The sequence below is a fragment of the Pseudophryne corroboree genome, chromosome 5 (genome assembly GCF_028390025.1).
Source record: "Pseudophryne corroboree isolate aPseCor3 chromosome 5, aPseCor3.hap2, whole genome shotgun sequence".
Lineage (NCBI taxonomy): Eukaryota > Metazoa > Chordata > Amphibia > Anura > Myobatrachidae > Pseudophryne > Pseudophryne corroboree.
Genome location: NC_086448.1, coordinates 260,830,552 through 260,842,117, shown reverse-complemented (window position 1 = coordinate 260,842,117; position 11,566 = coordinate 260,830,552). Strand labels below are relative to the sequence as shown.

Here is an 11,566-nt window from a genome sequence, read left to right as displayed (position 1 = left end):
CAGAATGGCTTACCCCAATTGGACTCTCCTGGGGATTTGTGACATCGGACAACGCCAGCAATATTGTGCGTTCATTACATCTGGGCAAATTCCAGCACGTCCCATGTTTTGCACATACATTGAATTTGGTGGTGCAGAATTATTTAAAAAACGACAGGGGCGTGCAAGAGATGCTGTCGGTGGCCCGAAGAATTGCGGGCCACTTTCGGCATTCAGGCACCACGTACAGAAGACTGGAGCACCACCAAACATTCCTGAACCTGCCCTGCCATCATCTGAAGCAAGAGGTGGTAACGAGGTGGAATTCAACCCTCTATATGCTTCAGAGGATGGAGGAGCAGCAAAAGGCCATTCAAGCCTATACATCTGCCCACGATATAGGCAAAGGAGGGGGAATGCACCTGACTCAAGCGCAGTGGAGAATGATTTCAACGTTGTGCAAGGTTCTGCAACCCTTTGAACTTGCCACACGTGAAGTCAGTTCAGACACTGCCAGCCTGAGTCAGGTCATTCCCCTCATCAGGCTTTTGCAGAAGAAGCTGGAGAGATTGAAGGAGGAGCTAAAACAGAGCGATTCCGCTAGGCATGTGGGACTTGTGGATGGAGCCCTTAATTCGCTTAACCAGGATTCACGGGTGGTCAATCTGTTGAAATCAGAGCACTACATTTTGGCCACCGTGCTCGATCCTAGATTTAAAACCTACGTTGTATCTCTCTTTCCGGCATACACAAGTCTGCAGAGGTTCAAAGACCTGCTGGTGAGAAAATTGTCAAGTCAAGTGGAACGTGACCCGTCAACATCTCCTCCTTCACATTCTCCCACAACTGGGGGTGCGAGGAAAAGGCTAAGAATTCCTAGCCCACCCGCTGGCGGTGATGCAGGGCAGTCTGGAGCGAGTGCTGACATCTGGTCCGGACTGAAGGACCTGCCAATGATTACTGACATGTCGTCTACTGTCACTGCATATGATTCTCTCACCATTGAAAGAATGGTGGAGGATTATATGAGTGACCGCATCCAAGTAGGCACGTCAGACAGTCCGTACGTATACTGGCAGGAAAAAGAGGCAATTTGGAGGCCCTTGCACAAACTGGCTTTATTCTACCTAAGTTGCCCTCCCTCCAGTGTGTACTCCGAAAGAGTGTTTAGTGCAGCCGCTCACCTTGTCAGCAATCGGCGTACAAGGTTACTTCCAGAAAATCTGGAGAAGATGATGTTCATCAAAATGAATTATAATCAATTCCTCCGTGGAGACATTCACCAGCAGCAATTGCCTCCAGAAAGTACACGGGGACCTGAGATGGTGGATTCCAGTGGGGACGAATTAATAATCTGTGAGGAGGGGGATGTACACAGTGAAAGGGGTGAGGAATCGGAGGATGATGATGAGGTGGACACCTTGCCTCTGTAGAGCCAGTTTGTGCAAGGAGAGATTGATTGCTTCTTTTTTGGTGGGGGCACAAACCAACCAGTCATTTCAGTCACAGTCGTGTGGCAGACCCTGTCGCTGAAATGATGGGTTCGTTAAAGTGTGCATGTCCTGTTTATACAACATAAGGGTGGGTGGGAGGGCCGAAGGACAATTCCATCTTGCACCTCTTTTTTCTTTCATTTTTCTTTGCATCATGTGCTGTTTGGGGACAATTTTTTTGAAGTACCATCCTGTCTTGATTGACACTGCAGTGTCACTCCTAGATGGGCCAGGTGTTTGTGTCGGCCACTTGTGTCGCTTAGCTTAGTCACACAGCCACCTTGGTGGGCCTCTTTTTTTCTTTGCATCATGTGCTGTTTGGGGACAATTTTTTGGAAGAGCCATCCTGTCTTGATTGACACTGCAGTGCCACTCCTATATGGGCCAGGTGTTTGTGTCGGCCACTTGTGTCGCTTAGCTTACTCACACAGCCACCTTGGTGCGCCTCTTTTTTTCTTTGCATCATGTGCTGTTTGGGGACAATTTTTTGGAAGGGCCATCCTGTCTTGACACTGCAGTGCCACTCCTATATGGGCCAGGTGTTTGTGTCGGCCACTTGTGTCGCTTAGCTTAGTCACACAGCCACCTTGGTGCGCCTCTTTTTTTCTTTGCATCATGTGCTGTTTGGGGACAATTTTTTGGAAGGGCCATCCTGCCTGACACTGCAGTGCCACTCCTAGATGGGCCAGGTGTTTGTGCCGGCCACTTGGGTCGCTTAGCTTAGCCATCCAGCGACCACCATCCAGCGACCGCCATCCAGCGACCTTGGCGCGCTTCTTTTTTTCTTTGCATCATGTGCTGTTTGGGGACTATTTTTTTAAGTGCCATCCTGCCTGACACTGCAGTGCCACTCCTAGATGGGCCAGGTGTTTGTGTAGGCCACTTGTGTCGCTTAGCTTAGCCATCCAGCGACCTCGGTGCAAATTTTAGGACTAAAAATAATATTGTGAGGTGTGAGGTGTTCAGAATAGACTGGAAATGAGTGGAAATTATGGTTATTGAGGTTAATAATACTATGGGATCAAAATGACCCCCACATTCTATGATTTAAGCTGTTTTTTAGGGTTTTTTGAAAAAAACACCCGAATCCGACAAAAAATTTTCGGTGAGGTTTTGCCAAAACGCGTCCGAATCCAAAACACGGCCGCGGAACCGAACCCAAAACCAAAACACAAAACGCGAAAAATTTCCGGTGCACATCACTATTAATAACAGACCGACCTAGGAGGTAGGGAGACCCTGCTCACAAGCTTACAATCTATAGGGAAATAGGTATAGGTGCTATCTATTGCATAATGGTTCTGCCAGATTACAAAGGTTCTTAATTGGCTGTATGGTATGATCACTTAGCAATGTTGGCCTTGGATCAGGAGGATGTGAAAGTGATGAAAGACAAAATATGTGAGGTTATGTGTAGACTGTACAGAGAGGATGTACAGTAATTAGATGAGAGACATTGAAGGTTACGTGGGTAGGCCCAGAATTTGCTAAGCTTGTCTGAAGAGGTTTTGAAGGAACACTTGAAGGTTTGGAGACTAGAGGTGAGTCTTAGTGTGTGTGTGTGGGAGGGCATTCCACAGAGTGGGTGCAGCCCGGAAAAAGTCCTGTAATTTTGAGTGGGAGAAAGTAATGTATGTGGATAAGAGATGCAGATCTTGTGCAGAGCGGAGAGGTCGGGTAGGGAGATATTTTGAGATGAGTAAAGAAATTTATGTTGGCACAATTTGGTTAATAGCCTTGTATGTAAATAAAAGTATTTTATATTGAAAATGGTAGAATACCTTTAACCAATAGAGGGAATGACATTGTGGATCTGCAGACAATGAATATCTAGCAAGGAAAATCAGCCTCACAGCTGCATTTAATATAGATTGTAGTGGTGACAGTCTGTTTTTTGGGAATACTAGTATGGAGACTATCACAATAATCTACACAGGAAATAATGACTGCATGGATTAGAGTTTTTGCAGTGTCTTGTGTAAGATATGGTTGTATTTTGGATATGTTTCTTAGATGTATGTAACATGATTTTGAGACTGATTGAAGGTGAGGAACAAAGGATAGTTCAGGGTCAAAATTACACCTAGGCAATGAGCTTGTGTGGCAGGGTTGATTGTTGAGTTATCAGTGATAGAGTTATCAGGTTGGTAACTATTATTGGTTGGTGGAAATATAATTCATTCTGTTTGGGGAGTATTAAGTTTCAGGTGGTGAAATGACATGGTAGAAAGGCATTCAGTGACATGGCTCAATACAGATGGTGACAATAGGCTTGCACTGGTGAATTGTTCGAGGGTGGCATTTACTAATGTGTACACAGAGTGGACTAAACAAAAATCTGGGTTGCGCAAGGCATGTACAGTTTTCTTAAGTGGCTACTGCAGTGGTTCTCAAACTGTGTGCCGTGGCTCCCTGGGGTGCCATGAGGCTCTTGCAGGGGTGCCTTGGATTGGTGGTCCAGGACCAATTCAAAATAATTTATGAGCAATGTAATAGGCAAAACCAGTGCTGGCAGCTGCCAATCACAAAATATGTGGCCAATCAGAAGCAATTCCTGTCCCTCACCACATAGCTGAACCTAACCTTTACATTTCTCAATAAGAACTTTTGGCCTAAGGGTGCCATGAAAAAAATTCTGATACTCTGGTTTGCGGTGACTCAAAAGAGTTTGGAAACTACTGGGCTACTGGGTGCTTGAGCAGAATGGAGAATATGCATGTTTAACCTAATCACGGACCATTTAGATGGTCTCACAGTTAACAGTAAGCCCCACATTACATTAACTGCCATGTGAGTTGGTGAACATTGTGATGATCATGCAGAATCTGGTGAACCATTATTTGATATCAATCAAGTAGAAAATGGTAGATTTAAGAAAAATCTTTTAATTTCCAATTTTCTACAAAAAGGTTTGAAAGAACCCATGCTGTACTTTTCTATCAGTGCAGTTGGTGGATTTGTTAGATGATGCCCTAATGCATTTCCTAATTCCCAATTTGATTTTCTTTACCATGCACAAACTATCACACTCAAAAGCACCTTCCCAAAATGCACAAATCAGTTCATAATCCACCAAGCCAAGTCTCTAGGCTAATTTGTAACATTATCTTGATTTTCAAGTTCAACTCCACACTGTGTCCCTGAGATCCTATATAAGGGATACTGTAGTACACAGATTTTGAATTCAATCAAGTATATTGAATGGCAGGACACATATTGTTTTATAACTTACAGATGTGCCCTTTCTCATCCTCCACATGTGTAGGCATTGTGACATTGATTATATGCAGCTTGCCGTGGCTAGTCACAATGTGCAACTGTTCCCATTGCTTTTAATGGAAACAGATGCATATGAACATGCCTGTGAATAGGACACGACAAACAACATAAAATGCAATAAAGGTTAAAAGGCTTTGGGTTCCAAATAATTCTTTAAATTGAGCTCTCAATGAGAATTGTTGAAAGACATAGGAACCAAGGCTGCTATACCCCTGATAATGTTTCTATTTATTGCCTCAATGGCTGGTAAACCGGACTCCCGGTGAAATCAAATGTCAAATGTGGTAGCTGAAATTGTGCCCAAACAATGAAATTAGTGTGATCACCTGGTAGTTGGGACCGCCGCTCACAGTGGTCTATAACTGTGTCCACTCTTCAGGTTAAGATAGTTTGTCAATGAGTGCTGGACCAAAGCCAGAGTGATAGTAAAAGAGAATACACAGTTGGTATCATGCTGGCTTTGGTCCAGCACTCATTGACAAACTATCTTAACCTGAAGAGTGGACACAGTTATAGACTGCTGTGAGCGGCTCTCCCAACTACCAGGTGATCATTCCCCTAGGCTGCCCGGCATTTGTAAATATTGGTGCTTTCTTTAGCTGGCATTATATTTACATTTAGGTTAGCTATTGTGACTTACTTTTTTCTTTCAATGCCACACAGTCCACCTGATACTCAATCATGTATTCATTTTGCACAAAGTAAAAAATTAATCATACACACACAATTATAACTAAAATCAGCAGACAGGGGCTTATTGCCTCAATAATTGTACTCTCAGCTGATATACTGTACACGGCTTCTAACAAGTACACTTTCAGCCGATACAATGTTGCAATAATGGGTATGATTTATTCTTTGCAAAGTTGACATACTGGCTTATTTGCACAAGATTGTTCTAAATACAGGCCAATTTTGGTATACAGTTTAGCAACATATTGCTATTGTAATCTATGCAACATATTTTGTGTTTTCATTTGATACAATCTTTCAAATAGAGGTACAAGCTTTGCACTTATATAAGGAATACTCCACCTTTTACTGTGTGCAGCATTATTTATTTGTTCATGGACTCTCACCAGCGATCCGGAGGGACAGTGAGGGCTGGAACTTGGTCATCGGCTAAGTTACCTCCACCTAACACTGGCAGGAGATCAATCTAGTTGTTCCTTCTCACTTTTATCCAATTGCTTTCTATCCATCCTATTGTATTTTCTTTTCGGAAGTGATCTCTCATCAGTGATTCAGGGAGCCTGGCCTCTGTATCCAACTACTATCATACCACACTGAAAATGCCCAATACCGTCCGATCTTGGAAGCTAAACAGTGCTGGGCTTGGTTAGTACCTGATGGGAGACTATCTGGGAATACCAAGTGTAGTAGAATCTTCCGCTCATTCATGTGACTTCGTGTCTAACGCTGACAGCAGAATCACAATACTATACTTTCTTCCATACTAATTTCATTGTTTGGGCACAATTTCAGCTACCACATTTGACGTTTGATTTCACCAGGAGTCCGGTTTACCAGTCATTGAGGCAATAAATAGAAACATTATCAGGGGTGTAGCAGCCTTGGTTCCTATGTCTTTCAGCAATTCTCATTAAGAGCTCAATTTAAAGAATTATTTGGAACGCAAAGCCTTTTAACCTTTATTACATTTTTATGTTGTTTGTCGTGTACTTTGAGTACCCAATAACCTTGTTTTAAAAATCTAATAAATGCTAGTTTAATCTCTTATCTATACATAATACTAGATATCTTTTGCTAAAGAGTGCGCCCACCAAGAGTCTTGCTTCTTCTCTACTTTGTATAAAAAGTGTTCTCATAGTACATCAATTTAGGACATAAAGATGGAAATTAAGCAACTAGATATTATCCTTCAAAAGGATGGGCTCAGGGACACAGCATGAATTTATTCTGAATTGTATTCACTTAATTCTCACCCACATTTATTTTGTGGGTTCTTTAATCACAGTTACCACAGTACCTTCAAAGTTCGGGCACGGGAATGGGGACCAAGTTTGCCACTCAATTTGCAAACCTCTATGTGGGTGCTTTTGAAGATGAGGTGGCAATTATGAGGCAAACCTGGTATTCTATAAATACTATATTGATTATTTTTTTGTATTTAGGATAAGATGATAATTCTATTCCTTCCCTCACTGAGCACATTAATAATGCCTTTCATGTCATGATCACTAGCACTTGTCACTGCACTTGTGTTAATTATTTAGATGTAACCTTGCATGTCAGTGATGGTTCTACACATTCTTTCACAAACTAAAAGGATATAACAGATAATTGTCTTGCTTTTACCAGTAGCACAAAAGGGTGTGACATTAAAATAAATCAAAGGGTCAATATTTAAATTGATGTACAGTATTGACTAATGCATAATAACAAAAACAATACCCTCAACCTGTGTTGGATATTTCATTAAATCCTGTATCTATTCTTGGGGATGTATTTTTAACTTATAAGAAAAAACGAATTACCATTAAAACATAGAATTTATGGAGGGGCTGCAAAATTTGTATCAAACATAATAACACTTCATCCAAAGTCACATGTAAAGTTAAGAAAAACAATCCTATACTTAAATTGGACTGTAATTTGAAATAGAATTGGATTCCAAAGCAATTCTGATGTGCGTCCGATGGCGGTAACATGCACAAATAGAACATTCAGGAGCTTGCACCGAATGTCTCTTTTGTCCAGGTCTGAATCCAAGTGTGGGAAATTGCAATCAATTCATGAATATAATGAATTAAGTTTTCCAGTAGGACCTAGTTGTTAAAGTAAAAATGTAGCTATCAAGTAGATGGCCTTAGCCAAGGAAAATGTGATTTAACCATGAAAGAAAGTTGTTTAACAAAGGCTTGGTATATATCTACTACTAGAATTAGGTCCTAAAGGGAAACTTCATTCATATATAGGGATGTTATATCCACTATATTAGTGTGTATATTACATAATTGTGAAATAATAGCTAATTATATTTATTGATAATTTTGTTTCTTCAAGATACTTCATGGCAGCCATTACTTTGGGATTGCATTCCATCCCCCTAGTTCTAGACAGGAAGTTTTTCACACTTCAGGAACCGCCTACTTTAGGTATATAGAGCTACTCCTCCCCTTCCTCCTCAGTCTTTTGAGAGTCTTCTCACATTCAGTTCCTGTGAAAACACACTAAAAAAAGGGAAGGTATATTATAGGCTACCATGAAGTATCTTTAAGAAACAAAAATATCTGTAAATATAATTTGATATTTTCTTCTACACTACTTCATGGCAGCCATAACTCTGGGATATACCAAAGCATAATAAAGGGAGGGTAACAAATAGTCCAACAGACAGAAATTCATGCTTAATTACCCAATTTATTCATTCATCGCAATACCCCTTCAAGGACATCAATGTCAAAGCTGACGCCAGCCAAATCCAGAGCATAGTGACTAGAGAAAGTGTGAACAGATGGCCAGGTGGCTACTGTACATGTCTTTTGTTGATACCCAAGCATCCTTAACCCTGGAAGTTGCAACAACACTGGTTAAGTGTGCCTTCAGATTTTATGGAATTTTATGACCACTATCTTCATACACAAAAATAATTAGCTCCTTGATCCACCTGGCAATAGTTTGCTTCATGGGTGCACCACCTTTCTGTAAGCCTACATGGAAAACAAATACTTTGTTTTCCAAAAGTTTTTCACTCATATCCAAATAGACGAAAGGTGCTTGTAATAAGTTCAGCATATGCAACCTTTTTCCTTCTCATTTTTAGGTTATGGGAAAGAGGAGGACAAAAAAAAATCTCCTGGTTTAAAGAAACGCTGACACTATCTTTGGTAAAGAAGCTGTATTTGTTCTTAGAACATCTTTATCTGGCAAGATATTAAGATATGGGCAGAAAGGCCCATAACACTTGTATACAGGTTGAACGCGATGGGCATTTTGCCTCTTTTCAACCTCAATTACTATGTTACTATGGGGGTCATTCCGAGTTGATCGCTAGCTGCCGTTGTTCACAGCGCAGCGATCAGGCTAAAAATCGGCATGTCTGCGCATGCACTGCAATGCGCAGGTGCGTCATATGGGTACGCGGAATGACCACCTATATTACTTGTAATTCACTGACCCTTCTGACTGAAGTTCAGAATCAGATTCAGACCTCATAGGGCTAGGACTGATTTGACTTGAGGCCATATTCCTTTTCATAGCTTGACAGAAACCTTTGACAAAATTGTCTTCAGACAGTTTCCTATCCATCAACATGCGCAAGGCTGCTATCTGTACCTTAATGGTTAATACAGTCAGACCCTTCTCAATCCATCATACAGAAACTAATATTTAGGGTGTTTCAACTCTCATGACATCAAATTCAGATTTGGCCCATGAGAAAGGTATTCCAGATCCTATAATAAATTAGAGGATAACTTCTTTCTTGCTTGTATAAGAAACTGAATAACTTGCTCAGACAATTCTTTCCTTCTTAATAGTTCACATTCAATTTCCATATCATCAAATGAAAATGTTTCAAGTTTAGATAGAATATTGGCCTCAGGTATAACAGACCTGGTGTGAGTGGTAACATCCATAGACTCTCTGCTGCCATGCTCACCATTGTTGGTAACCACACTCTCCTTGGCTGGTAAGGAAGAATTATGACTTCTACTTGCTCATTTCTGTTTTTTTTTTTTTTTATGACACAAGCAATCATAGGAATATAGAAGGGAACATATATTCCAGTGTGAAATTATATGTTAGTGAGAACATGTCTAATCCGCTCGTTCACAGCAGGTGGCACCTAGAAAAGAGGGTATTTTTATGAGTGTCCATTAGATCCACCTGGGACTGTCCAAACCTTACTACAATCTCTTGAAATATCTTTGCATCCACCTCCTATTCTCCTGGCAACACATCATGTCTGCTGAGAAAGTCTGCAACAAAGATATCTTTTCCTGGTACATACAGAGCTTACAGAGAACTCAGATCACACTCTGCCCAGCCTAAAAATTCTTGTCACTTCTAACAGCATTTGACTCTTGGTGCCACTTTGTCGATTTAAAAATGGTACCACTGCCACATTGTCTGAGAATACTTTTAGACAGCTTTATGTGCTCCAAATTGCCATAATTTTTTGCTGATTTGAAGTACTTATCTTCTCCTGAGGAGTACAGAAAACTTGACAACCTTATTGCACTAATCACACTACCCAACCTGTTACACTTGCATCGATTGTAAATACCAAGCAGTGGTGTTCTGCCAAGGGAGTTCTATAATTAGATTCAGACTTGTTTATCAATACAAAGGGGGTCATTCCGAGTTGATAGCATGCTAGCTGTATTTAGCAGATGTGCAAACGCATAGTCGCCGCCCACGGGGGAGTGTATTTTCGGTTTGCAAGTGTGCGAATGCCTGTGCAGTCGAGCTCTGCAAAAATATTTTGTGCAGTTTCAGAGTGGGTCTGAACTTGCTCAGCCCTTGTGATCACTTTAGTCTTTTTGGTGCCAGAATTGACGTGACACACCCGCCCTCCAAACTCACGAAAACACCTGCATTTTCCCTACCACTCCCAGAAAACGGTCAGTTGACACCCATAAACGCCCTCTTTCTGTCAATCTCCTTGCGATCGGCTGTGCGAATGGATTCTTTGTTAAATCCATAACTCAGCAACGATCTACATTGTACCCGTATGAAGTGCGTGCACATTGCGGTGCGTGCGCAGTAGAGACCTGATCACAGCGCAGCGAAAATCGGCAGTTTGCAATCAACTCGGAATGACCCCCAAAGTCTCTTGTTGCTTGACATAGCTTTAACTGGCGATTCAGGAAGGTTCCTTCTCAGCTGTACTTCAGCAAGTTCTATTGTAACTTTCTCATCCTCCATCTTGCTCAAAGGATATGTCTATGTTTGTGGATAATATTCCCAGCCGGTGGTCTTCAGGTTGCCGACTGTCGGGATCCCGGCGCACAGTATACCGGCTCCGGAATCCCGACAGCCGGCATACCGACAGCTTTTTTCCCTCGTGGGGGTCCACAACCCCACTGAAGGGAGAATAAACAGCGTGGCCGCAGCATGGCGAGCACAATGAGCCCGCAAGGGGCTCATTTGTGCTCACCACGCTGTCGGTATGTCGGCGGTCGGGCTTCCGGCGCCAGTATGCTGGTCGCCAAGAGCCCGGCCGCCGGCATACCATACCACACCCATTCCCAGCAAACATAGTCCAGTATGTAATGTCACATGCTTGCACCAATGTGGCCAGTTCTTGAATCTTTCCACACCTCTCTTGTTACAGACAGACTACATACTGTAGTATCCACTTGTACCCCCAAGAACTGTATTTTCGAAGTGGATTTAACTGAATTCTCTAACAGTTTATTATCCTTCTGTAATACTGAGGGATCTGTAATGTTCTGTAGATAGCATTCTTCATTGTTTATGTTGACTTTTCAGCAACATAGTAAATTGTTCAAATAATGCCAAACCTCTATCCCTTGTGTTCTTCTAAGCATTAAGTGATACAAAGGAGCTTTGTAAATGTATAGAAGATGGCATAGGATCTATCCTGAGGTAATTTTCTATCTTCTATCTTCTATCCTGAGGTATCTTTCAGCCTGCTACCAAACAGTAGGGTACTTTCATAAGCAAAGAACGCAGACTATTCCTTCTATGCAGATCTGCTGCCCATAAATGCACCACGGAGCTGTAATTCCAACACATTCTATGAGAAGACATACAGCTATTATATATCTGTATATGAAGTCTTGAAATTTTCTCTTCCAAGTCTGTTCATTACAGTCCAAGTCTCA

General features: G+C 41.7%; 1 pseudogene; it reads left to right on the top strand.

The window, feature by feature from the left end:
* Positions 1-6,019: 6,019 nt before the first annotated feature.
* LOC134931528 (5S ribosomal RNA) lies at positions 6,020-6,137 on the top strand (annotated as a pseudogene).
* Positions 6,138-11,566: the final 5,429 nt, after the last annotated feature.